The sequence below is a fragment of the Canis aureus genome, chromosome 3, assembly GCF_053574225.1.
Source record: "Canis aureus isolate CA01 chromosome 3, VMU_Caureus_v.1.0, whole genome shotgun sequence".
Lineage (NCBI taxonomy): Eukaryota > Metazoa > Chordata > Mammalia > Carnivora > Canidae > Canis > Canis aureus.
In genome coordinates, this window is record NC_135613.1 from 27206708 (window position 1) to 27234036 (window position 27329).

At 46.7% G+C, this 27329-nt stretch overlaps 2 long non-coding RNA genes across 18 annotated transcripts in view; one reads left to right on the forward strand and one right to left on the reverse strand.

Annotated features, from left to right (window-relative positions):
- The window catches only part of LOC144310420 (uncharacterized), a 61884-nt gene extending 35459 nt beyond the window's left edge, over positions 1 to 26425 (reverse strand). For 4 of the 13 annotated variants that reach the window (XR_013376139.1, XR_013376138.1, XR_013376144.1 and 1 more), the window contains exons 1-3: positions 25828 to 26425; positions 25109 to 25202; positions 19562 to 22360 (exon numbers count right to left, since the gene is read on the reverse strand). This is a non-coding gene — a long non-coding RNA (uncharacterized LOC144310420). Of the gene's footprint in view, positions 1 to 4189; positions 6375 to 7042; positions 7791 to 18456; positions 19418 to 19561; positions 22361 to 25108; positions 25203 to 25827 lie in introns of those variants that run through there. The other 9 variants (XR_013376140.1, XR_013376146.1, XR_013376137.1 and 6 more) reach the window with 8 other exon arrangements.
- LOC144310417 (uncharacterized) lies at positions 72 to 22886 on the forward strand. Of its 5 annotated transcripts, none has more exons than XR_013376124.1 (5): positions 72 to 339; positions 2366 to 4030; positions 5375 to 5594; positions 16016 to 19367; positions 22550 to 22886. It is a non-coding gene; the product is annotated as an uncharacterized LOC144310417 (long non-coding RNA). The 5 variants fall into 5 exon arrangements; XR_013376125.1 differs by having other exon boundaries at positions 5438 to 5594; XR_013376127.1 differs by having other exon boundaries at positions 84 to 339; positions 19264 to 19367.
- Positions 26426 to 27329: the final 904 nt, after the last annotated feature.

A 27329-nucleotide genomic window follows, 5' to 3' on the forward strand; every position in this document is an offset into this window, starting at 1 on the left:
GTGTACAATGAGTCCCTGTGATAAATATTTATGTGCTGAGCCCTGTGTTTGAAAGCACTAAACCATTTCTCGACCTGAACATTGACCTTTGGAGGCAAAACACCGGCTAATTTTACAGGTGATGTAATTAATTTTTGTGGCTCACAGCCGGGAACCAGCGAAATTGTTGTTTTTGTAATTGTTTAAGGATTCAGCAGGTGCTCGGCCTTCAGGGAGCAGCGGCAACTCACGGTCCGAGGTTCTTTTCAGTCACATCTGGGATTCAAGGATTTGAGGAAGACGGTGGCGTGGGAGTTGATCGTGAAACAAACTCAGTTTCTCTGGCTGCTAGAAGAAGTGGTGAGCTCGACCCTGTGTCCAGGCATGGCCTTGTATTATTGCTTAGAGCACACCGAGGACTTTATTTTTTTAACATAAGGGTGTAGCGTGGCCCCAAAATCTATGATCTGGATATATCTCACGTCAACATTAATAAATGTACAAGCGAGCCACTCTTTCACGGTGAGCTGAATTAACCCCATACCCCCAAAAGGTAAAAGGCCAATGACAAGTGAGGAAGGATGTTTGCCACAAAACAGCACCATCTTTCTAGGTAGTGTAAGCTGGAAACCAGGGTCCCTCCTCATGACTTTCCTCTCTCTCACCCAGTGCTCTGTGACTGAACTCAAGGTCTTTTCCCAGGGCACGGCTCTTCTGGGCTGTTTCTCATTAAATAGCGCACTCTCCAGTTCTACTCATGGGACCTGGGACTACCTCTTGGGTCCCCCCTGCCCGGACCTGACCCATCCTTTGCCAGGTCTTGTGGATTATCCTTCTAGAATTCCTTGGAGCCATCCACCTACCTCGCTGAGTGTTCACTGCCTCCAGTCCTTAGGATGCCCTCATCCCACCTGGACCACAGAAATGACCTCCTGTGACCTCTGAGGTCTTCTCAGCAGCCCTGGCTTCATCATCCCCAGAGAAGCCAGAGGGACCTTTCCCAACCACAAACCTGATGGAGCCACTTCCTGACTGAAAACCATTTTCAACTTCCCTCTGCCCTGAGGATGACGATGAAGAGTCTATTCCACTTTCAGGGGCGTACACCGCTCCCCTGCTGCCACCCTCAAGGTGGCTACTCAGAGTTCTTGCCACGCTAGCTCCCAACACAGAGCCCGGTCATCTCTCCACCTTTTCCCCTCTTTGTTCACTTCCAAAAACTCATCAGCATCTGAGATTAGCTTATTTACTAGCCTGCACATCATAGGTGCTCGGTGACTATCTGTGGAATAAATGGACAGGTGAAAGAGCCAATCAAGGAAACTTCCCCATGATGGGTGGTGAATTCATCCAAGAAAATGGCAAAGCTTAAAGAACCGTGAGCTATGCACCTAGGCCTTGGGTAGCTGTCTTATTCATAGCTGTGGACAAAGAGTCTAGAAACACAACATAAGTAATTGCTTGCTGCCTGTCTGACTGCCTCGCCTTAATCTGGAACTCTAGTCTCTGTGTCCATCCCCACTTCCCTTCAATGTCATCCTTCACATTCCAGCTGGAAACACCTCCCCTCCAGTCTCTGGACACACCCAGCTCCTCAGGGCCTCAGGGCTTGCCAGGGCTAAGGTCTCTCCAGCCCCTGCCCCGCCCACCGCAGGTGCCTATTTCCTGCTCACTCCACCTTCAAAGCACAGCTCCAGCATCACTTCCTGAGAAGAACCTTCCTGAGCCCTGGACTAGATCAGATCCCCTCCCCTTTACGTGGCTATCCCATTTCATAATTACATATTCAGATAATTCTGTCACGACTGCCTCCCTTCCTGCCCCTTGAAGGCAGGGATTGTGGGGTTTTCCTCACCACACCATGTAGGCCAACATCCAGCACAGCTGCTTGTCTAAAGAGGTGCCCAATGACTGGTGATTTTTTTATGTAGCAAAAGAAGTGTTGATAGTCTTATATCCTTCATATATGTGATCCCTAAACTCTAAGTGAACAAGTGGGCAAAAAGTTAAGCAGGCAACTCAAAAAGGAGAGATATGGGGTGCCTGGATGGTTCAGTTCAGCGTCTGACTCTTGATTTTGGCTCAGGTCATGATCTCAGGGTCATGAGATCAAACCCCTCACCAGGCTCCACACTGGGCATGGAGCCTGCTTAAAATTCTTTCTCTCCCATTCCCTCAGCTCTTCTCCCTCCTCTAAAAAAGAGAGAGAGAGAGGGAGAGGGAGAGAGAGATACAGTTAATCAGCCTTATTAGCAATAAAAGAAACACAAGTTAAAACAACAAAATATCACTTCAATACCATAATTTACAAACTCCTTAAAAAGTAATTGTCATGTCTACAGGCTCAGTGCAATCACTATCAAAATTCTAACAATTCTTTTTGCAGAAATAGAAGATCCATCCTAAAATTCATGTGGAATTGCAAGGGACTCCAAATAGCCAGAACGGTGTTGGAAAAGAATAAAGTAAGAGGTCTCACACTTCCTGATCTTAAAACTTCCTGCAAAGCTACAATAATCAAAACAGGTTGGTACTGCCACAAAGACAAGACTTCTAGACCAGTGGAATAATCTAGACCAGAATAAAATAGATGTCACAGAAGTAAATCCTCATATAACTGGCCAAATGATGTTCAACAAGGGTGCCAAGACCATTCCATGGGGGAAAGGACAGTCTTTTCAACAAATGGAGGGGCGGCTGGGTGGCTCAGTTGGTTGTGTCCAACTCTTGATTTTGGCTCAGGTCACGATCTCAGGTAATGAGATTGAGCCCTATGTCAGGCTCCACACTGAGTGGAGCCTCCTTACGATTCTTTCTCTCCCTCTTCCCTCTGCCCCTCTCCTACTTGTGTTCTCTCTCTCTCTCTCTCTCTCTCTCTCAAAAAATAAAACAAAAAACTGTGCTGGAAAAACTGGACATTAACATGCAAAAGAACAAAGTTGGACTCTTACCTAACATGATATGAAAAGCTAACTCAAAATGGATCAGAGGGGATCCCTGGGTGGCGCAGCGGTTTGGCGTCTGCCTTTGGCCCAGGGCGCGATCCTGGAGACCCGGGATCGAATCCCACATCAGGCTCCCGGTGCATGGAGCCTGCTTCTCCCTCTGCCTGTGTCTCTGCCTCTCTCTCTCTCTCTCTGTGACTATCATGAATAAATAAAAATTAAAAAAAAATGGATCAGAGATCTAAACATAAGATCTAAAACTATAAACCTCTTGGAAGAAAAATAGGAAATAAAGCTTCACTACACTGGGTTTTGCAACAATTTTTGGATATGAAGTTAAAAGCACAAGTATTAGAAGAAAAATAGAAAAAATGGGCTTCACTAAAATGGATAACTTTGGTGCATCAAAGTTGCACTATCAATAGAGTAAAAAGGCAACCCACAGAATGGGAGAAGAGATTTGTTAATTGTACATCTGATAAGGGATTAATATCCAGGATATATACAGAACTCCTAAGACTCAAGAACAAAAAAGCAAACTACCCAACTCAGAAACAGGTAAAGGACTTGAACAGGCATTTCTGCCAAGAAGATATACCAGCCGCCAGGAAGCGCATTTGGGGGTGGGGCCTTTGGGAGGTGATTCTGTTTAGATGAGGTCATGAGGGTGGGGCCCATGAGGGTGGGGCCCTGAGTTGGGATCAGTGCCCTGTAAGAGGAGACTCCAGACCACTTGCTCTCCCTCTCTCTGTCCCCATCACTGAGGGCACAAGCGGAAGATGGCCCCTACCAGCCAGAAAAGCATTCTCACTAGAAATCGACCATGCGGACATCTTGATTGTTGGACTTTTAACTTCCAGAACTGAGGGCAAATGCATTCCTGTTGTTTATCACCCAGTCTCTGGTACCTTGTTAAGGTAGCCTGAGCTAAGACGATGGAATATTATTCTGTCTTACAATGGAAAGAAATTCTGACACGCACTACAACAAAGATGAACCTTGAGGGCATTCTCCTCAGTGAAACGAGCCAGTCACAGAAGGACATATACTGACTGGATGATTCTGCCTACATGAGATACCTTGAGGAGTCAAACTCCTGGAGACAGGTGAAGTAGAAAGGTGGTGGGTGGGGGCTGGCAGAAGGAGGCAGGGAGGGAGGACAGGGAGTCAGTGTTTGGTGGGGACAGAGTTTTGGTTTTGCAAGGTAACCACAGCAGTGGGGAGGGACGGCGGTGATGGGTACACCACAGTGTGAATGTGCTTGATCCCACTCAGCTGCTCACTTACAGATGATAAATTTTATTGTGTCTAACTTGCCACTATTTTAAAAAAAATTTTTAAATTATTTTTTCCCACAATTAAAAAAAATAATATTCTTTTTAAAGGTAAAAGTAACTCACACTGCCTAATACTTACTATAATGCTGACTGTTCAGGTGCTTTATTTGTCTCAGTGACTGGTTCTCAGAACAGTCATATAAGATGAATAATATTCTTCCCATTTGCCCCATTGGGAAACTGAGGCAGCAGCCCAGGGTTGGCAACTGGCAACTCTGTGGCCAGATCCAGCCTGCAGACTGCATTCGTAGGTAGAGTTTTACTGGAGCACAGCCATGCCCATTCATGACGTATCATCTTGGCTGCTTTCACGCTACACCTGCAATCTAGAGTGGTAGCAGCAGAGACCATGCAGCCCCCGAAGCTCAGAATATTTGCCTCCAGTTCAGGACAGCTTCACTGTGTTCAGGGCCCAACACAAAGGGAAAATTTGGGGAAAATTTGGCTTGTTTATAAACTGTTATGACTTTTCAAAGCAGAGGCAGCAGAGCATTAAGCCAAACATGCACCCTTGTAAGCCTACGGCCCTCAGTGACTGCCCAGGATGAATGCCCATGAAGGCAGTCCTCATCAGCCCCTTTACAGAAAAAGCTGACCAACCCCTGTGCTGGAAAATCTGGTAACCCATCCCAGGGTCACACAGGGTGAAGTACAGAACCAGGCTTTAGAGCTAAGCAGGGGCCTGTGCTCCTGACCTCTCTGCTTCTGCTGGGGGCTCACGCGAGAGCCCCCGTGCCCTCAGGGAGACTGAGTTTGAGCACAAAGTGCTACAGTCTTTCTGGAGTATAATTTGAAAAAGATTATCAAAAGCTGTAAACATGCTCATGACCCAGTCTTAGAAGAATATCTAATATGTGCAAACGTTCATGGTATAGTTAAGTGAAGAAGGAAGCCCTCAAGCGAAATAGCATATGCAATATGGTCATAAATCCCCCCCCCAAAACATGTATTTAGATGGATACACAGACAAACATGGAAAAAAAGACCAGAATGATGCATCAAAATGTGTATAGTGGTTTTCTGTGAGAGGTGGCACTGTGGTTTATTTTTATGCTTTTCTTGATATTTTTATGTTTCACCCATTTTTATAAAAGTATGCATTATTTTTAACAGTGGAGCAAATAAATTTAGAAGCCTTCTGTAATTGTATTTTTAATTGCCTGGATGGTCTTCTAGAAGGGACAGGAACAACAACCTCAGAATCCACAGGTGTCCCTTCAACAGTGGGTCTTCTTGAGTGGTGTGTGGACCACATGGGCACCAGCCAAGGACACTCTTCAGGCCTCTGGTAAAGAACTGATCACCACCCTAAGGATGCATGAGACATTCCCAGGTGCCTGGCCTTCCTCTTTGATACCAGAACTGGCCTTTTACTTCTGAATGATATGAACCAAGTTATTTAAACTTTAAGAAAGGGTCTGCACCAACCAAATCATAAAAGAAAGCACCCACCTGCAGAGAAGGCAGGCAGGCATGATGGTGGTACCTCAGCAATGACCTCTGCTGTACCTCCAGCCCAGGCGGGGCCCTGTCTGGGGTCTCCTACTTGCTAGGACCCCACTTTGGTCCTCCAGCGACTGAACCCTTCCCCATAGAGCAAGGAGCTCAGTCTTCACTTCTAGGTCATACTTTGGTTTTCTGGGACCCGAGAATCCCCTGCCCCAATGGCCCCAAGCAAACTTGTAGGGCCTGCCCTTTTGATGGTGGACCAGGCCCCTGGAGGTGAGAGGTCTGAGGTAGGGACAACAGGATGTGAGAGGGGAGGCTGGAGTAGAGCTTGGATGTGCGGGTTGGGTGTTGTGAGCAGAGCCGAAGGCGGGGTGCACAGACGTGTGGGCCAAGGGCCAGGGGCCAGGGGCTCCACGTACATTTCCTGGCCCCACAGAAGTCTAGGGTGGGTCTACATGCTTTATTTTATTTATCATAGTTAATTGATGTATAATGTTTTAATATTTAGACATGAGGAACATAAGCCCTACAAGTCCTTTGCAACCTGATGGTTGGGGAAGGCCAGGGTGGGGTGGGGTGAAGAGGAGGACTTCAGATGGCCTCATCTCCAGGGCAGTACTTTCCTCCAGTAGCAGGCCATTATACCAATTCAGTGCATTGCAACCTGCATTTTCAAAAACAAAATAGAGCAAAATGGAAAATACTGGAATGCAGCACTCACATAAGAGAATTTCAGTAAAATATTTGTTTTTTTGATGTGGTCTGGTCTTGATGTCAAGCACATGCCCTCTTATGGGTCTTGGCCAGGAGGGCTTGACAGAGCAGGGAGGGCACACAGACAGGTGATAGGTGGAGAGAGACGCAGTCGATGCACTGTCAGCAGAGCCCAGAGACCACCTGGACAAAGTGGCTCTAACTAGTTCCCACAATGAGACCTGAATTCATGCCCTGCTCTCCACCTCCACCATGACCATGAGTGACTCACCTGGAGACCTGAGAAGCCTCCTCCCCATCTCCTGGTCACCTCCCCTCTGGCCCTCTCCCCTCCACCACCCATTCTGCTCATCTGTCCCTCCTTCTCTTATAACCCCCTGTGGCCTCCTGTCCAATATCTAGTCCTGCTGCCACCTGGCTCTGTTCCAAACAAGCCTCGCTCGCTAGCCTCCGCCCCTTGCCCTGGCTTCTCTTCCCAGTGCAAGCACAGCCTCTTCATTTCTCATGGCTACTCCCGTGTCTTCCAGGTCTCAGATCAGACGTCCTCTTCTCAGAGGAGCCTTCCCAAATCCCTTAGTCCCAGTCCCAGCAGTCCTAGTAGGTATCCTGCGGACTCACCTGCTCACCCACCTCCCTACTTTGCCACAAGAGGGCAGCTGCAGGAGACAAGCTGTCATTACAGGCCCAAGCCTGGCACAGAGCAGGTGCTCAGTAAATGCTCGTTGGATGAATAAATGAGGTATCAGAGTGATCTTCTAACTAGGGAGTTCATTCTTTTAAATGCATAAAGTCATCAATCCACCCTGATACATTAACTCCCCAGGGGCCTGAGGCCAATGACCTTAGGCAAGTCATCTGACTTTCCTGAGCTTTGGTTTCCTCTTCCGTGAGATAAAAAGTTGGCCATGAGGGCTCCTGAGGCTCTTTCCCAATTCTGAAATCCTACAGCTATGTCAGAGTATCACTACTCCCTGCCCACCCCTCTCTGCCCATTTCCTGCTCTTCCCACTGGGGAAGGAAGAGAGAAGGATCTATTTACCGTGTCTAGGGAAAGAGATGAAGCTTCCAACCCTATCAAGAAAGGATGTTTTTTTCTCATTTTAAAGTGTTCTGCCTTTGTATTTATGTTTTAATGCTGTGGCTTTCTAATGTTTCAGAACATAAAATACATCCTTGATCTACTCCGAGGGTCCTAACGGGGCTTTCCTAAGTGGGACCATGCAGATGACCGAAGGGAACAAACAGACTGCCGGCTTGAGGCTGGCGCTGAAGTCACCTTAAAGTCCTACTCACCTGGAATGCTGAAGAGTGAACGTACAAATATTCCTTTTAGTGTCTTCAGTCTAGACTCTGAATGTCTGAAAATCTGCACATAATCATTAACTTTTATTAGGGACGTATCGGGCTTTACTGCAGAAATAATGTAATTATTTGCTAAGCTCCCCATCAGCTCTCACTCGTACAGGCAGGAGGACCCATGTGGAGTGCTGCTAGATTTCGGACAGAGATTTTCCTCGAGCACTTTCCAGTTATTACACCCTGGGAAAGACCATAAAATTGATATCCGGCATCAAATCACTTTTACAGCTGGAAACAACTGAAGCTACTGTATTTTCATTCTAGGACTATAGCTTGATCATGAAACATCTCAGCATCCCACTTGCTACTCATATTTTCATTTGTTTTCTCTCTCTCTCTCTCTCTTTTTTTTTTTTTTTTTTGGTGGCAGTGACAGCCACCAGAGTCAGGATTTTATTTTCTCTACCTTCAGTTGTAGAGGAATGCTTTCATGCACTTTGACTAATAGGACCTTCCCCTTCCCAGCTCCCTTTATCAGATTGCCTGCCACACCACGATCCTTTTCCTGTCCATGACATCCAAATCCATGTGATGTGTCTCAGGAGAGGCAGAAGTTAGTCACCAACACCCACTTTTACTAATAGGCTGTCCCCAACTCTCTTAAAGAGCTAACTGAGCCAGGGAATCTGTATTAACTAGAACGCCAGGAAGGGGCTCACTGCCACTGCAGAGTGAATAGTCACAGGATGAACACAGGGTCACTGAAAATTTTTTCTTTTTGGGAAATGGAAACTTTCATTTTTTCAGAGTTTTAGTGAGATACAACTCACAAGCCATACAGTTTATGCCCTTGAAGTTCACAACTCTACGGCTTTGAGTGTATTCACAGACTTGTGCAATTATCTTCACAATCAATTTTAGAACATTTTTGTCACCCCAATGAGAAACCTGCACCAATTAGCCACCATCCCCTCCAGGTCTCCCCTTCCTGCCAGCCTCTTGCAACCAAGAATCTGCCTTTTGTCTGTCTCCATGGATTTGCTTATTCTGCACATTTTGTATGAATGGAATCCTACAATATGTGGCCCTTTGTGTCTAGCTAATTTCATTTTGCATACTGTTTTCAGGTGCATCCCCACTGTGGCAGGCGGCAGTGTTTCATTCCTTTTATTGCCAAATAATAGTCCGTTGTATGGACACACCACTTTATCCATTTATGGACTGACAAGTTATGGAATTTTAGGGCTAGAAGGGACATGACAGGTCCTCCAATGCAACCCTCAATTTTACAAAGGAGAGAGGAGGCACAGAGATGGGGACGTGACTTGTCCAAAATGATATAGCCAGACTGGGAAACTTGACACTAGAGCTTTGGTTTTGTAAATCATGAAATATTTCATGCATACTGAAAAGCATAGGAAAAACATGCAGTGAATTTTCGGTTCATAGCTTTCACCTATTTCTCTTTTGTGTCCCCTTTTATTTAATTCCTTGTAGGGGTTCTTAATAAATCCTAAATGTGAATCATTTGTTGTTTAAAAACTCTACCTATATCTTTTCCCACTCTGTGTCTTGTATTGTCCTTTTGTTTCTGGTGTTCTTGATGTTTGGTGGACAGAAGTTTCTAATTTTTTTTTTTTTTTAGAAGTTTCTAATTTTAATGAATTGTCTGCCTTATTATCTATGATTTGTACTTTCTGAGTCTTGGTTAAGAAATCTTTTGTTAGTATTCTCCTAACTTTCCTTTATTTTTTTTCAATTTTTGCTTTTCATGCTTAATTCCCCTGGAATGTACTTTTGTGTCTGGTGTGAAGTAAATTAATTTTTTTCTAGAAACGCAACCTGATCTTCAGCACCAATTACCACTCCAGTCTTTTACCACTTATCTGTTGTGGGGAGCAAAAACATATTTTTCCTTCTACCTTTCTAGGTTCTTGGTGGGGGCTCTGTGCCAAAGATAGGTTAACAAAAAGCATACAAATTTACTTAACATAAGTTCTTCTGGGCACCTGGGTGGCCTTTGGCTTGGGTCACAGTCCCAGGGGCCTGGGATGGAACCCTGCATTGGGCTCCCAGCTCAGTGGGGAGTCTGCTTCTCCCTCTCCCTCCACTCTCTGAATAAATAAAATCTTAAAAAAAAAAATTCTGCATGACCCAGGAGCTTTCACAAGGAAATGGAGACCTGAAGAATAGTTAAATGTGAGTGTTTTTATACTGGGTTTAATGAAGAGTGAAAAGTCATGGGAAAATGTGATAGAACAATGGTGTAGGAGTCAAGAGGAGTATACCGCGGGAAATTTAGCAAGATCTATTCATTCAGATTTCTCTTGGCATTCTCTTTGGAGATAAGGATGCTCCTTTTCTCTGGGTGTAGAGAGGGCATCTGTCCTCTGAGGGTCTATGATCTACTTCAAGGGAAGGAGATCATTTCTCACATTCCTTCCATTTAGATTATTCAGTATACTAAGGTGCCATATTTGGAGGGAGCATGTGTTAAATCCTATCACAACAGTGCCACATCTATCACATAAAGAATATCTGTATATCTATAGGTTTAGTTTTGGGCTCTGTTCCTTTAGTCTGTTGGTCTATTGTTGTCCGAATACCACGTCTCAATTCCTTTTTTTTTTTTTATGATAGGCACACAGTGAGAGAGAGAGAGAGGCAGAGACACAGGCAGAGGGAGAAGCAGGCTCCATGCACCCGGAGCCCAACATGGGATTTGATCCTGGGTCTCCAGGATCACGCCCTGGGCCAAAGGCAGGCGCTAAACCACTGCGCCACCCAGGGATCCCCCCCGCCTTTTTTTTTATGATAGGTAGTCAATTCCTGTAAGTTTAAATTTTTTTTTTAATTTTTTAAATTTATTTATGATAGGCACACAGTGAGAGAGAGAGAGGCAGAGACACAGGCAGAGGGAGAAGCAGGCTCCATGCACCGGGAGCCCGATGTGGGATTCGATCCCGGGTCTCCAGGATCGCGCCCTGGGCCAAAGGCAGGCGCCAAACCGCTGCGCCACCCAGGGATCCCCAATTCCTGTAAGTTTATAATAAGTCCTAATATTTAGAAGGGCAAGGCCCACATCCTCTCACCTTGCCCTCTTCCTTCAAAATAGTCTTAAATAGTCTTAAATCTTAAATAGTCTTGTTTGCTTTTGCATCTAAACTCCAAGATAAGCTTGTCAATTTCCTCAAAATTCCTTTTGGGGCTTTGACTGGTATTGCATTGAATTGATATATTTATATGGATTTTACTTACATCTTTATGAGATATTGAGTATCTCTATCCATGAAGATGGTATATAGCTCTCCTCCTTTTTAATGTGTTTCTTTTTTTTTTTTAAGATTTTATTTATTTATTCATGAGAGACACACAGAGAGGTAGAGACACAGGGAGAGGGAGAAGCAGGCTCCATGCAGGGGTCCCGATGCAGGACTCAATCCCAGGACTCCAAGATCACACCCTGAGCCTGAGCCAAAGGCAGACACTCAACTACTGAGTCACTCAGGCATCCCTAATGTGTTTCAATACATACATTTTAAACAATTTTGTAAATTGTGTAATTTATGTTGTAAATTTTATAATTGTAGTTTTACAATTTTCTTTATAGAAATCATACACATATTTTGTTATACTTATTCCTTGGTTATAAAATTTTTCTTGCTCTTATAAATTGTAGTTTAAAATTGTACTGTTGCCAGTATATAAGAATACACTTGGGTTTTAAATATCAGCCTAAAATTCAGCAGCCAAGATAAACTCTTAGTTTAAAAAAAATGTATTAGTTCAAATATTTTCATGAATTTTTATGCAGATGATCACATTATTTGTGACTTATGATAGTTTTGTTTTCTCCTTTCTACCTTACACCTTTTATTAATTTTTCTGTTCTTAATGCACAGGTTAGAACCTAAATCCTTTGTGTGGTTGGATGGAAGCACACACAGTGGGCATTGCTGTCTCATGCCTGACATTAAAGGAAGGTTTCTCATTTAATCTCTAAGTGTGATATTTGCTGTAGGTTTTTGGCAAATGTCCTCCAATGAGTTACGGAAGATCCCTTCTATTTCTAATGAGTTATGGATCTTTCTTTACTCTGGTTTTAAAAACAGTATTTATTAATATTTATAGAAATAAGATATGCTCACAGAAAGAGAAATCAAATAGGAGGAAAGTAGAAATGCACCTTCCTAGCCCCAGGCTTTCTTTTCAGACAAAACCACTGCTCATCATATGATGAACATGTATGGTTTCACTATACGTGGAATATGAGAAATAGTGAAAGGGATTATAAGGGAAAGGAGGGGAAGCAGAGTGAGAAAAATTAGAGAGGGAGACAATCCATGAGAGACTTCTAACTCTGGGAAACAAACAAACAAAGGGTAATGGAAGGGGAGATAGGTGGGGGGATGGGGTAACTGGGTGATGGGCACTGAGAAGGGCACTTGATGGGATGAGCACTGGGTGTTATACTCTATGTTGGCAAATTGAATTTAAGTAAAAAAAATATAAAAAAATAATCCAAGTGCTATTTGGATACTAACATTTTGATCAGAAAACATATTTATATTCATGAATAAAAAATGAAATAATAGGCAAAAACTTCCTTAACATTACTGATGCTTTTTAAAAAAAAAAAAAGATTTTATTTATTTGACAGAAAGAGTATGATCATGGGGGAGGAGTAAGGGGAGAGGGAGAAGCAGGCTCCCCACTGAGCAGGGAGCCTGATGTGAGGCTCAATCCTAGGACTCTGGGATCATGACCTGAGCCAAAGATGGACACTTAACTGAGCCACCCAGGTGTCCCTATTGATTAATTCTTACTGAAAAATTGCTTTCCATCATGAAACTTTTATAACTATCTTAAGTTTACATTAATTTTCTATACGGACACTAAACATGCTTGTCACATGTCACCATCTATTGTAAACTAAATTAGAATTACTTTATTTAATTTTCACATAAAATTATAGTCTTTTTTCCAAAATATTACAATATTAAAATAACAAAAAAGCCCACCGTTAACATTCTGTCTTTCCTTCTACAGATTTTCAATATGCATATTAGCACATATTTGTATACCCCTGTTCTTACACACAGATATCACACTGTACTCCTGTTCTGTAATTGGATTTTTTTTCAAATAAAGCATTTTAGACATTACTTTATGTCAACACATATGGACCTACTTCATTCTTTTTAATGGTGCACCATTATTCAACTGTATGGATGCCCATGGTTGTTTAATCAATTTTCTACTCATGTACCTTTAGGCTATTTCCTTGTTTGTTTATTAGTCTGTTTGCTGGCTGTTGTACATAATGCCTTAATGAACAAACCTCTGTGCATCTGTGCAGGTACATCAACAGGATCAGCAGGAAAAGTTCCTAGTTGTGAATCTCATTGTCTAGCCCCCAAGTCCCTTTCCCTGAATCACCCTGCTCTTCACTAAAGGGAACTCAGGAAGACAGTACTTGCCTCAGTCAAGACCCTCCCCAACACGTGGATCTTTACATCTCCTCTCCCTGACAAGAAGTCAGGCCAGGGACCCAGAGGGCAGACAGCTTGCCTCCTGGTGCCTCCTGGTGCAAGAACTCCTCCGTTCCTCTTGGCCTGTCTCAGCCACTGCAGACTTTGGACCTTGTTGTTTATCTAGACTCACAGTGTCTCCTGCTCCTTCCTCGTCCTTGTCCTGCCTACTTGGGTGCCTGGTACCTGTGGGCTCCTCCCCATTTTCAAGGACACCCTGGGTCTTAGACTTGGCTCCATGGTCTCTGCTTACTCTTCTTGACGCTGACTCCTGCTCCGCGTGTCCTGCCTCCGTGACATTCATTTTGTCCTTCTTGTAAAAATTGACTTCCCAGCCCCACCCCTTGACTGATCTTGGTCCTGTGCCTTTGAAGGGGATCAGAATATGCCACCCTAAACTATGCTACTTTGGCAGAACGATTATTTTGGAGTGAAGGTAACTGAGAAAAAGCTACCACAGGAAGGGCTCTCTGCTCTCCAGCTATCTGCCTGAACACAGGGCATAAATTCCCCTTGTGAAGATGTCCTAGGCTTCTCTTGTACCAGGATTGGGGAAGCAACCCTAACGGCAGAGGTGGAGATGGTACTAAGGCAACTCTGCATAAGCAAACCTTACTAAATAACTCTCTGCCATTGGTTCCCCCATATATTTACCTCCCACAATTTACTGCTTCCTAGAAGAAGCCCCCTCATCTTTCTCTTGGCTCTTTCCCACAATATAATGCCTTTTGTTAAAATGGTACATAAGCCCCCAAGTCTAACCACTTCTTTGGGTTTTCACTTTTCTGTGAAACCCTTGTGTACATAAAATTAAAAACAAAATCTGTATGCTTTTTCTCCTATTAAGCTGTCCTTTGTCAGTTTAATTTGCACACTCCACTCATGAACCGAAGAAGGTTGAGGAAGCTTTTCTTCCCCTACACGGTCCATGCTCCATTCTCAACCACAACCCTGTGCTAAACCAACGGCACAGAGAGGGCTTACTTGATTGAGCACACTCTCACGTACTCTCTACCTTCTAGCCAGGTGATCTTTTAAAATGAATGCCAGATCACCTTACTTTCTCTTTTAGGATATTTTTATGGCATCTCAACTTAGAGAAAACCCAACCACCACTCCACCTGCCTCTCCCTCCCCATGGCAATTCCTGCAACTATAGGGGGGCTACAAGCTGCCCCTTCCTCAGTTCTGGTCCTTTCTCAATTCATGGCTTTGGATGTACTGCTCTGTCTGCTGGACACAGTCTCCACCATCTCTGCAAGGCTCAGCTTCCTCCCTGTTAAAGGTAGATAGCACTTCCTCTGCCAGTTCTTCATGTTTCCCTCACCAGACTGCAACTGATTTTCCTTGGAGGAATTACCTGTCCCCTCCCCCCAATATGGTGTCAAACAACATGCCCCACCTTCCCAAAGGTTGTGGCAAAATTCCAGCCAATCAGACTCTCCCCTCTGGAATTTGACCTCTGACAGTCTGGCATTTGAATTTTCAACAACAACAAAACAGTTGGAGCAGATTTATTTCATAGGTGGTGCCCTGAAGGGAATGCCCCTTAGCAGTTGTTCTTTGGACAACCTGTCCCCTTTGCTGCCCGCCCCACCCCCTCTCCTCTCACTCCTGCCCATCCCCTTCCCTTCTTTTTTTTTTTTAATATTTTATTTATTTATTAATGAGAGACACAGAGAGAGAGAGGCAGAGACACAGGCAGAGGGAGAAGCAGGCTCCCTGCAGGGAGCCCGATGTGGGACTTGATCCCGGGTCCCCAGGATCACACCCTGGGCCGAAGGCAGCACCAAATTGCTGAGCCACCCAGGGATCCTCCCCCCCCCCACCCCCCCACCCCCCCCACCCCCAGCCCTGTCCCTTCTTTACACCCTCTCCTTCTCCTTCCCTTCTAGGAGTTTTCCCTTCTTTCCCCCAGCCTCCCTCGCTCATCAATCTTGCTGGATGAATTTCTGTTCTTTGCACTCAGAGAACCTGCCGACACTCTCCACCACCTCCCTCCTCTCCTCTGGATCGCCCCTGCTCCTCCTCATTTATCCAGCACCTTCTATAAATATTTGATAAAGGAATTAACAAAGGCTAATAATGAACATGTGGCATTTTTCAAGGGGGGAAAGGCTTACTGAAAGAATGGGAGTGAGACCTTTCAAGAAAAACACAAACAGCATAACTATTAATTGCATCATAAACTTTTGGCTTCGTTTCTGCTGCCTCCTTGGGCATAGACACGTGGCTTCTAGGAACTGTCTGGGAGGGCTGAATGAAGCTCTGTACCCTAAATTCCTCTGCACTGAAACACCACATCGAACCACCCTCACCTCCGTGGGTGATATCAGTGGTGAAAATATGGGATTATTTGTCTTCTGATGAAAGGGAATTTTTACTTGATGAGGAAGTGGAACTCAACTTTCTAATAATTTTCTAAATGCTGGAGACCATCTGTTTCACCTCTTGACCTCATGTGTTATTAAACTGAGTCTTTTCTCTTTCCAACAATGATGTTTTGCTGCACTCCAGTGACCAGCAGGGAGATGTGGAGGGTGAGCCCTGACTTGCACTTGCCAGGCAGGAGGGATATAGGCACATCCCAGGGAACCTAAGGTGTCCATCCTCAGACTCCGGGAGGGCCACCGAGTCCCAGGGCCCAGCATGCAGTAGGAGCTCCATAAATATGTACCTGGTGACTGGATCTAGTTTCTGGTGTTTTTGTTAGAAGGCTAAGGTTGCAACAAAGCAAATTCTTCTTTTTCCCTTGTTTCAGACATAAACCAGAATGACGGAATTCAGAGTTGGAAGATTATCTCCTCCAAGTGTCCATCTGAAGATGAATTCCCTCTAGATCCTTTTAGCTATTTATAGCTCTGGATTTGGGCCATTTTTCCTTATGTTAAGCCAATGACCATATTGCAAGTGAAGACAAAATGAGTCTACACTCTAACATGTGGTCACTCCTCAAATATTTGGAAGCATTCTTTTCTTTTCTCTGGGACCCCCAAATCCTTCGCCTAAAAAAATCTTAACCCTAACTGACTCATTGTTTCAACTACCACTCCAGCTCCTTTACTGAAGACCCCTCGGTCTTCAAAACTGGGGTCTCCAGGGCTGAGTCCTGGCCATTCTTCCCAGATCATTTTAAAGGTTCTTCTGTCTCACTCACACCCATGACTTTAAACATCTTCAGTCAGCTAATGTTTTCCAGATTCATACCTGTGGCCCTGACACCTGGTCCCCACGCCAGACCCACATCTTCAGTCAGCTCTTTGGCCCCTCCCTTGGATGTCCCACCACCTTACACTCCACGTGCTCCCACCCAGACCCTCTCTCAGTGAGCAGCAGCCCCTTTGCCAGCTGCTCAATGCAAACCTGGGACATCTGCTGCTTTCTTCCTTTTCCCTCCTCTCTTCAATTCCAATTAATCACCAAGGCTTACTGCTTGTATCTCCACAGCTTCTCAGATCCCTCCCACTCTCTACCTCCCCTGCCATCACTCTAGTGAAAGAATTTCTCATTTGAGTGGTTATAGGAACCTCCTCTCACACTGGGCAAAAAACTTGAAAAACTCTTTGATGACTTCCCATGGGACCTAAAATAAGATAAAAATATGAGCCACCATCCCGGACTCTTCACCTTCATTCTCTAAGTCTACTCTGTAATCACAACTGTCTACGCTCTGGCCCTATTTTGGCTCCCTGGGAAAACCAACATCTTTCTACCACAGGGCCTTTGCATAAGCTATCTGGGTTCCCTCTTCTCAGCAATGTTGTTTCCTGCTTCCCTGAGCTCTCTGGTGCTTTCTCATAACACCTAGAATAATTTGTCATATAACAAGAAATTTGTTGTGAGTATTTACTCATATATTTTTGTTGTATGCCTGTCCCCACAATTAGATTCTAAATTCCATGTAGGCAGGAATCTGGTCAGTTATCTTTCTCCCATGTCATTCCCAATACCCAGGAAAGCTCTTGGCATACATTAGGTGCTTGATAAATATTTGCAGAGTGAACATGCTGATGATTCAAGCATACATTTCCTGCCTGTCTTTCCCCTGCTGGCCCATGGGCCTAAGCAGTTCTAACTACTCAAAACCCACCTCATTATGTCTCTCCTCAATCTGTTTCTCCCTGTGTAAGCTAGGTTTCAGTGAACAGTCCCATGATCCCGGGGGACACCATCACCACCATATCCAGAGTCAAGCCAAGCCTTGTTGCCTCCCTAATAACTTGTATTTTTGTACCAGATTTTCTGCCCTTACCACTCTGAAGGTTTTGTTCAACCCTCAGACCTCACACCCAGTTGCCTTTGTAGCTTCTGAGGTTGGGACGCCCTCCTTCCGCACCCTGCCAGCCAAGCACCATTCCTAACTTCCCCATAAAAACATCACTCCATTCTTTGTTCCTGGTTGGGGAGACATCTCTCTGCCCCACTCACCCTCTCACCAAGAGAGTCAGTTTCCCTGACTAGTGTGTTTGGGAGACTGGACTGAGCCCCTTTCCATGCCAGCCATGCCCTGCTCCTTGGTGCCTACAGCTTCCTAACTTAGGGAAGAATTGTCAGGTCCACTTGGTTAGGAAACCAGCAAGGCCAGGTCATGTTCTGGGATATTCTCTTTGTTCAGGGACAAAAATGATGCTTTAGTCTCCACCTGCTTACTCCTTGTCCCAAGTGTACCATGCTGGTGCCTAACCCCTGGAACAGTGAACATTAAATGGAGGATAAAAAGTATGGCACTTAGAAAAGCATCTGGCACAGAAGTTCTTAGAAATATTAGGAAAAAAAAAGAAATATTAGAAAAGATAAACTTGATGGGGAAGGGCCTTATTACCAGTCCCAGTAAACCTCAACAGACCCACCAAGCCCTGGCTCCAGGGACTCACACATCAAGCCAGGGGAGGTGTTCATCCAAAGTAAAGCTGTGCACTCATGTGGGAGGGAAAGAACAGCACTTCGTGAGCCAGCCCCAGACCACACCACAGTCCCTCAAACCAGAGTGGTGCTGCCGAGAACCGGGTGCCCAGTCTCTGCGGGGGCTGCTTTCATTTCCTGCCGCCTGCAACCCACTTATTCTGCACTGAGGGCCAATGCGGGCTGGGGCAGTGACTCAAAGCCTTGTCATCTTCTGATGAGCTTCCTCTTTCTCCCCCTCCTCTTTCCCCTTCTCCTCCTTCCTCCTCTTCCCCTGCCTCCCCCTCCTTCTCTTCCTCTACCTTCTCCTCCTTGTCCTCTTTCTCCCCCACCTCCCAACAAGATCCCAGACCTGCCAGGTCTACCTCTGAATGATTCCTAAATTGTCACCTCCTCCCGCTGCTCCTGCTCATTTACTTCTCTGGACGATTTATTCCTAATTCCCAGCTGCATGGCTCCCAACCATCCCACCCCCACTCTGCAGCCAGAGGCCTCCTTGCTCTTGTCATCCCCAACTTGGAAACCCCTTGACAGCTCCCACTGCTCACAGAATAAAGTCCAGACATGTCCCTCATCAGCTTCTTTTTTCAGCTCCTGGTCTTCTTAGCCCCATCAAGCACCCCCGGGGGCACACACGGGAGCCTTCTTTCCCTTCCCCCACAGGCTGCGACGTCTCGACTTATACTGTTCTATTTACCTTTCACCAGGACAGATTCTCAGTTTGAAATAGTAGAACTGACTGGCTAATTTAGACAGAAAGACAGTTTTGAAATGGTATTGCATAGGGCAGTAACCAGTTGGAAGGCTCGGAACCAGATAAAAGAGCCAGGATGCTGCACACATTGTGCAGGCTCATTTTCTGGGTCCCATGGTCACATGAGGTGTAACCAGAGCTGGGGAAGAGTATGCAGAACCTCTCTATGATCACTATAATTGTGGATCTGCACTCACGTCGACATTAAAAGTTTGAATGGAAGAAAGACAAACCAGGCAGGCATAGGGCAGGGATGCTGGCTACAGGGGACAGGCCCATGCCCTGCAAGCCTCTTACTATAGGGGAACGATGTTGTTGCCTGTAGGATCCCTGCAGATTCAATCTCTCCACAGCTCCGGCTTCCACATGTGCCATCCGAGAGCATCCGATCAGGTCTCAGATCCATGGCCCAGCTCCAAGGGAGGAGAGAGTCTCGTCCCCTGACACTTCTGTCCAGGCAAGTGAAGTCTGTTCCCACTAAGGCTCCCAGTAAGGCAGCTGAAATCACTGATGGAAAGCCAAAGAAGAGGGCACAGTCCTCCTCAGGGACAGACAGTCTACGGGTCCCCTAGCCTGGAGAGTTTGCCTATCTTTATCACAGCAGCACCACCTGGGTCACCATTCACTCAGCAAATATTAACAAGCACCTACCTGGGCCAGCCATGCAGGGGGTGCTGCAGATTGCAAAGCAAGCAGGAGTCCTGTGCTCAGAGTCCTGGCCTCTTGTCCCGCAGGTTTCCTCCCTAAAGGATGTGGGAAGGAGGAATCTCGCGGCTTCCCCTGGCTCCAGGCAGCGCTGTGCCTTTGTCTGCTGTGCGCCCCAGGTGTCCTGCCCTAATCATTTTCCATTTCCCTTTCCATGTGCTGTGCATTCCTGAGATTATTCTCAGAGGTCCCTATCTTGTATTTGCCTGTGGGTAGTTAACCTTCGTTTTCTTTTTAGCTACCTGTTCTTTAAACATCTCAGCTTCCCTCAGAACCATGTCCACCATTATGTCCATTTCCCCCTCTTTGGAAAGAAAGTCGTTTGTAATGACACAGTTGGAAGTACTCTGAACTGACCTTCCCTTTTGAGATGCAATTCTTAGAATCACAAGACTTTTCAACCAGAGATTTGAGATCTTCCATGCTGATAATCAAAATATACGCTAACTCTGTGTTATCTTTCTAGGATAGTGCAAACCCTAAAATCACATAGTTGGCTACTTCCAGATTTCTATTATGTTGATTTGGCTAACAGTTCCCCTATATGGCGGTCGTTCCTGGGAGTAGATCTTCTAAGGCAGGAAATTGTTAATAAATCAAGAATTTGTCAGAAGCTTCACCATCTAGTTTACACATAGTAGCAAAAATGGCCTTCTTAAAACATGAAGTAGATCACACCATCCCCGTTGAACACCCTCAAAGCCTCTGCCCTTATCACCAAGTTCATCCCATACCACTCCTACTGTGTTCTTTCCACTCTTTGAGTAGCTCTAATTGTCCTCTGCCCCAGGACCTTTGCACCTGCTGTGTCCTCTCTCCTTTGCTTAGCTAGCTTCTTCTCTTCCTTTAGGTCTCAGGGTGGATTTCACCCTGCAGGAGGTTTCCTCTGATTACCCTTCCCCCCTTAGGCCCCTCTCAGTTAGATCAACTTACAGTTATAGTATTTCTTAGGCTGTGAACTTGTTTGGTTTTGGTTCTGGCTTTTGCTTGCTTACTGCCATTGGAAGGCCAGGTTTGGAAGGGCAGGGACTATGACATCTGTCTCCTTTACCACTGTGTCCTCAGCATCTATCCCAGTGCCTGGCCAAGAACTGACGCTCCGTAAACTTGGGTGAAGGGGAGGGGTGTAGGTGAAAGAATCTGATTTTTGTTAAGAGGCTTCCAGTGGACGTCTCACTTTTACATTGCTCTCTGCCCATTTGTGGAGTTCCCTCAGAGAGGGGATGGAATTTCTCCTGGGTCCAGGTGGCCTACTGTATGCTGTGATGACACCAACTTCTGTCCTCTCATCTTTTTTTTTTTTTTTGTCCTCTCATCTTTACCTTTCCGTTTCTAAATGCATCCAGCCTTACAATCCAGTAGGAAGGAGGAAGCAGGGACATCATCTCACGTCCCTCAGACTTGCAACCAGATGTCTCCGTTTTGGAGGGAGCACTGCCTACTTCATTCTCTGAGATCCTGCTTCCGGGCCACAAGTACACTTCTGCCCGTCCTAACTGTTCCCTCGGTGAATCACTGGGTACTTCCTGGCCTCCTATTCTTTTTCCATCACCCCACTGTCCTCCACAGCAACCCAGATCACTGAGTCTTGGGGGCTTTTCCTCCCTCCTCTGCAACATCCAGCTTACAGTGTGTTCAGTATGCAGCCAGTCCTTGGGCAAACACATTCTGTCTCTGGCCCATGCATTCCGCTTCCAGCTAAGAGCCTCTGTATCCTGGTGTCTTAAGACATGCAAGATCCAGGGAGTCAAAATTCAAATAGCCGATCATTCATCTCTCTTATTTTCTCTTTCAACTATTTCACATCAGCAGGAAGAGGCTGGGAAGCCTTTCCACTATCTCCTTCGGGGCTGGGCCAGGGACCCCAGTCTCCTGAGGGTGCTGCTAGGTGGCCAATGCAGCAGCTGGGTAGGGGGCTGGGGTCTTCCAGGGAAGACCACATATCTCCCATGGCCATGTCAGGTCCAGTGGGCCCTGCCACTCCCCTTCGCTGGGAGTACCCCACCCCGGTGACTCATCCCTCTCTCCCAGACAATTTCCTGGCTTCTCCGGAAGATATGGTTTCTCCCTGGGCCTCTATGGGGCTTTCCCACCCCAGCCCGATTTGCCTCGGGTTTTGACTCCTTGAACTATCCTATTGTTCTATGAGCCCATGTGACCCGGCCCTGCTCTCTGCGAGAAAGGCCCAGGTGCCACATCGCACCTGCTCATACCTTCCCCGAGGCCCAGCCAGCAGCTAGGCTTTCTTCTCTGTTCCATGTCCCAGACTCCTGCTTTCTTTGCTCTTGTCCTGGATTTAGAGGGATCGACTGCTTGCTTCCTCCTTCCTACTGGATTGTAAGGCTGGATGCATTTAGAAACGGAAGCCTGAGGTCAGGACCACCTCTGCCCCATTCAGCCCCCAAACCCCAGCACCAGGCATGGTTCCTGCACAGTGTAGGTGCTCCGATTTTTATCAAGTGAATGAAGACACTACCTTAGGGAACTCTTTGTCCTACTGGGGAAGCCAACAACTTGTCCTGAACGGCTTCGTCTTCTCTCTGGGCTTGATAATCAGTTTGCATTTGCTGCTGCTCTTATCCAGAAGGATGCACACGGCTTGTTTCCCTTCCCTGGGACTGTTATCTTGGCGTCTGGGATGGGAACAGAATCCCCAGAGGGGTTCTGATCATCCATGGCTGTGAGGTGATGCATCCGAAGTATGTGCTTGCTGCTTGGCATGGCGAATACAGGCAGGTACCATGACTACAACAGTCAGGAGGAAGAGGAAGAGGAGGAGGATGACAAAGGTGAGGGTGATGACCAAGGTGCAGACCCTCCCTGGCTTACTGCTGAGCTAACTGTCTATTTCCCAGGCTCTGGTTCATCCCCACCTCATCCTGAGGAAGTGTGAAGCCACTTCCTTCTCATACTTTCGTATCTTCTCCTACCTAGGATCCGGAATAAAGGCTTGGCTCCTATCAGCAAACGATGACCAATCCGCATAGCCAGTGAGAGTGGCCAGGCAGTGAATCACCTGACACATGGGAAGAAAACCTTCCAAGGAAGAAAAGCATTCACATTTCTTTTGTATTAGATTGTAAAGCTCTGTAGTCAGGAGCTCTTACGTCTTTGTCTCCACATTCCAGAAATGGATATTCTTAGGGTTCTGGGGAAGGATACAGATACATCTAGAAAGAATTTACAAATGGTTCCACGCAACAATAATAAATTGGATGTTTCTTTCCCCAAATTATTTATCATATAATAAAATCTTATGGATGAGATTAAATTATAGAACTACCCATCTTAATGAATCTAATTAGAAAATATTGTAGGGGATGAAATAACCGTCCTCTTCCCTCTTAGGTTCTATGCCTCGGGTCTGTGAACTAGGGTGACAGAAGCCAGATTAGCAGGAAATAGGCATACAAATTTTATTCAACATAATACTTTAATTTTCATGGGGGCAGATGCCTTCATAGAAAAGAAATGAAGACCTGAAGAAGCAGTTAAATTTGGGGAGCTTACAGACCATTTAACAAAGGGGGATAAAATGTGGAGAGGCAACAAGACAAAGGAGCAGGTATGTGGGCTTCTAGGGAGGTGAATGTGGGAAATAAACATACAGGGGAAACTAATGAAAACAAGGGTTATTTAGTAAGATTTTCTTTGCGGAGACTCATGCCAGCACCGTCCCCATCTCTGGTGATGTACGTTGTTCTTCCCTTCCTGGTATGGGGGAGTGGGGAACATCTTCAAAGGGAAATACAGACTGTACTTTCAGGCAGATAGCAGGAGGGCAGCAGAATGCATTTCCTGTGTCTGCTTTTTCTCCTTTGCCTTCAGCTCAAAATAATTCTCGGGGCAAGTAACGTATTTGGGGGTGGCATATTTTAATATTTTATTCTCCTTTAATATTTTAAAAGAAATTTAGGGGCACCTGGGTGGCTCAGTGGTTGAATGTCTGCCTTCAGCTCAGGGCGTGATCCCCGGGTCCCGGGATCGAGTCCTACATCAGGCGTCCTGCATGGAGCCTGCTTCTCCCTCTATGTTTCTCTCTCTGTCTCTCATAAATAAATAAATAAAATCTTAAAAAAGAAATTTAATTATATTACCCTCAAAACTATATAGAAAGCCAAAGGAGAGGAAAATAGAATCTTGCCCCCTGGAAAACATGAGATTTATTCAGGAAACAGAGAAGGATCATTTAAATCAACACCAAGTTACTAACATACAAAGAAGGGCTACTAAAATCAGGGCAAGTATGTTTTCCTCTCACAAATTAAATGTTTTCCTTTTTTTAAAATTTTTATTTATTTATGATAGTCACACAGAGAGAGAGAGAGAGAGAGAGAGAGAGAGGGGGGCAGAGACATAGGCAGAGGGAGAAGCAGGCTCCATGCACCGGGAGCCCGACGTGGGACTCGATCCCGGGTCTCCAGGATAGCGCCCTGGGCCAAAGGCAGGTGCTAAACCGCTGCGCCACCCAGGGATCCCCAAATGTTTTCCTTTTGATCTTTCTTGTGCAGCAAGATTTTTTTTTTAATAATGTATATGTAAATGATTATATACTTCAAACTAGTGACATTGAAATAGATTATGGTGGATGTGACTCATTATTTAGAAGAGGGGAAATCATGCAAGAGGAAGAGTATCTTGTTTGTAGGTTTCCTAAAAAGCTTAGTCTTAGTATACCTGTGAAGGGAAGGGGACGGGGTTCCCTGACCTTCCAGGAGCCTGCACCACATCACAAGTGGGCTCAGCCACCAGGGGAGGATGCCCGAGCTTCTGCCAACTTGAGCACTAATGTCCAGGCCTGCCTTCCCCTCTTGAATTATGCATAACGCTGAAGCTAAGGGAGTTATTGCTTTGGGCAGAGACGAACTCCAGAGCTAGGCACCTTCTGAAGACATTCATTCATTTCGGTGGAGGCGAAGACTGACACTCATTCATGTCCATGACTGGGATGACTGTTGCTACTTAGAATCTTTCCTCCAGAAAGCCCAATGTTCTACAAAATTACATTTTAAACATACTCTTTGGGACTCCTGGGTAGCTCAGCCGTTGAGTGTCTGCCTTCAGCTCAGGGCGTGATCCCGGGATCCAGGATCAAGTTCCGCATCAAGCTCCTTGTGGGGAGCCTGCTTCTCCCTCTGCCTGTGTCTCTGCTTCTCTCTCTTTCTGTGTGTCTATCATGAATGAATAAATAAAATCTTTAAAAATAAAATAAACATACTCTTCCCATGTCCCAAAGTATAAAGGTAAGAAAATGGAATTAATTTCATTATATATATGAACAAAATCACGGGAGACCATACGGTTAAATATGAGAGCTATATTTACTGTAACATTAAAAGCAGTTTTTTGCTCAGCGGAGCTTTATAATTTTCAGAACTATTTGCTAACTAGCTCTTTAAATGAACAAAGCATCAAGGAATGAAATCAAGAGAAGAAAGCATTGTTTTAAGTAGCCCAAAGTTCAACTCAGGTTTTAGAACACGTGTTGCCTACCTTGTTGAGGATGGGTCAATGTCTTACATCTTGACCAACTGCCCATAAGGAGGAAGATTTAGTAAGTCCTTAGTTGAATGAAGTAGCTATTCTCCTGTAGGGTAGAAATTAAGAAGAGTAATCACCCAAAGCAAGCAATCTGCGAGTCCCTGTGGTCTCCCAGGCAGGGAGCAAGAGAGGTGCCCAGCCTGAAGGTGGTCCTGGTGGGAGCTCTCTTGGCTTCTACAGGAGGCCAGTTTAGGCAGTAAGTGTTTTCTGCCTCAGTGCTCTCTTTGAAGGGCTCTTGCCCTTTGCACACCCATCCATCTAATGAAAAACAAAACACACAGAGGGTGCCCCAAGGCTGCTCATCCGGAAATGGGGGTCCCTCCCATCACCAGGAGCTGCAGAATCTCTGCCTGGGACCACAGGTCTGCAAAACCTCCGTTCCCACCCACAGACCCATTTTCTGGAGAGCAAAAGCAAAATCAAACAAAAGAGCATTATACTCTGATCTTTTCTTTTTGAACTCAACTGCTGGGGTTTTATAGTATAGAGCTGAATAAGGGTGACTTCAGCCAAATCAGGCTTGTTTCAGAATAAATGTAAAATAAATTCAAATGGCCCTGACTCACGAGAGATAATGGACTGTCTAGCTGCTCTGGGAGAATGTAAAAGAATCAAGATGGGGTTTATTCAGCTCTGAGTTGTGCCTCAAAATCCAGAGCCTCCCAAATTACCTTGAAAGTCTCCGTCAGGCCTGAGCAGGCCAGTTATATGGTGGAGGCGTCTGAGCGCTCAAGTCCAAATCTAGAGTTTTTGCCTGAACTGTCTTTCAGGACTCCAAGCTCACGCCCTCCCCGGGCAACCCCTGGGAAATTTCTGTAAGTCACGGTGATTAATACGTGGATGGGGCCAACAAGTGGCGGCTCTGAAACCCATTCTTATGTCACATCTCGTCTTTTTCCTGTCTCTAAAGTGGCTTTTTCCTGGGCAGACAGCAAGGCCCGTCCAATGTCAGGGTGGAGAAGGAGCAGTTCCTTGCGGGGCGCCCTCCCGCCCTCCCACCATTCCCCGCTACTGGGGTAACTGGGAGCCACTTAGTAAGCTTCTCTATTCGATCTCTGTCAAGTGGGGATCCATGCTGCCGCCCTGAGCCCCCAAGAAACAGGACAAGCTTAAGAGGATGAGTATGAGCTTTAGGATGAATCAGCTCAGTCTTTCCTCAATCTGATCCGGCTCCAAGCTCAGAGGCACATCGCCCACGGGGCGAGGCTGGGCTGCTCCTGCACCTGGAGCGGCGGCCCAGGCGGGGGGCCTGGAGAGGCCAGGGCGCAACCCGACGGCCGCGTGGGCCTCTCCGCCCCTGCTCGCCCCTGCTCGGGGCCTCCAGCACCCCCCAGGCCCGCACTGGCCGGTCCTCTTCTGGCCCCCAGGACTCCCCCAGGCCACGAACAGTCCTGGAAGGCCCGCTGGGCCAGGGGGCAGGAGAGCCGGGGCTCACGGCCGCTCTGCCGCCGCCCAGACTGGCACTTAGGGAAGGCTCAAGTTCAGGAGTTGAGTAAAAATAAACACCGGCTATAAATAAGCCGGTAAATTTCTTCAAGGCACAAGCGCGACAAGGAGAAGGTGGCACCGCACAAGTGCTCACTTGAAAAATTCTCGACGTGTAAAAATAACTTTGATAACCGCGCGAAGACGCCTGGCTCAGGGGGAAGGAGTGGGCCCGGCGCCCCCGACCGCTTCCCGGACCCAGGCCGGTGGGCCCCGAGGCGGCGAGCGGGCAGGGGGGAGGGGCGGAGAGGGAGGGGGAGGGGGAGGGGAGGAATGAGAGGGAGGGGCTGGAGCCGGCTGGGGGGCGCCGCGGGGCGGGGGGCGCGGAGAGGGAGGGGGCTGGGGCTGGCTGGGGGTTGGGGGGGCGGAAAGGGAGGGTGCTGGGGCCGGCTGGGGGGGTTCAGGGCGGGGGGCGCGGAGAGGGAGGGGGCTGGGGCCGGCTGGGAGGGTGCGGGGGATGGGGTGGGGGGCGGAGAGGGAGGGGGCTGGGGCCGGCTGGAGGGGTTCAGGGCGGGGGGCGCGGAGAGGGAGGGGGCCGGGGCCGGCTGGGGGTTGCGGGGGGGGGGGGGGGGGCGGAAAGGGAGGGTGCTGGGGCCGGCTGGGAGGGCGCGGGGCGGGGGTGAGGGCGGAGAGGGAGGGGGCTGAGGCCGGCTGGGGGTTGCGGGGGGGCGGAAAGGGAGGGTGCTGG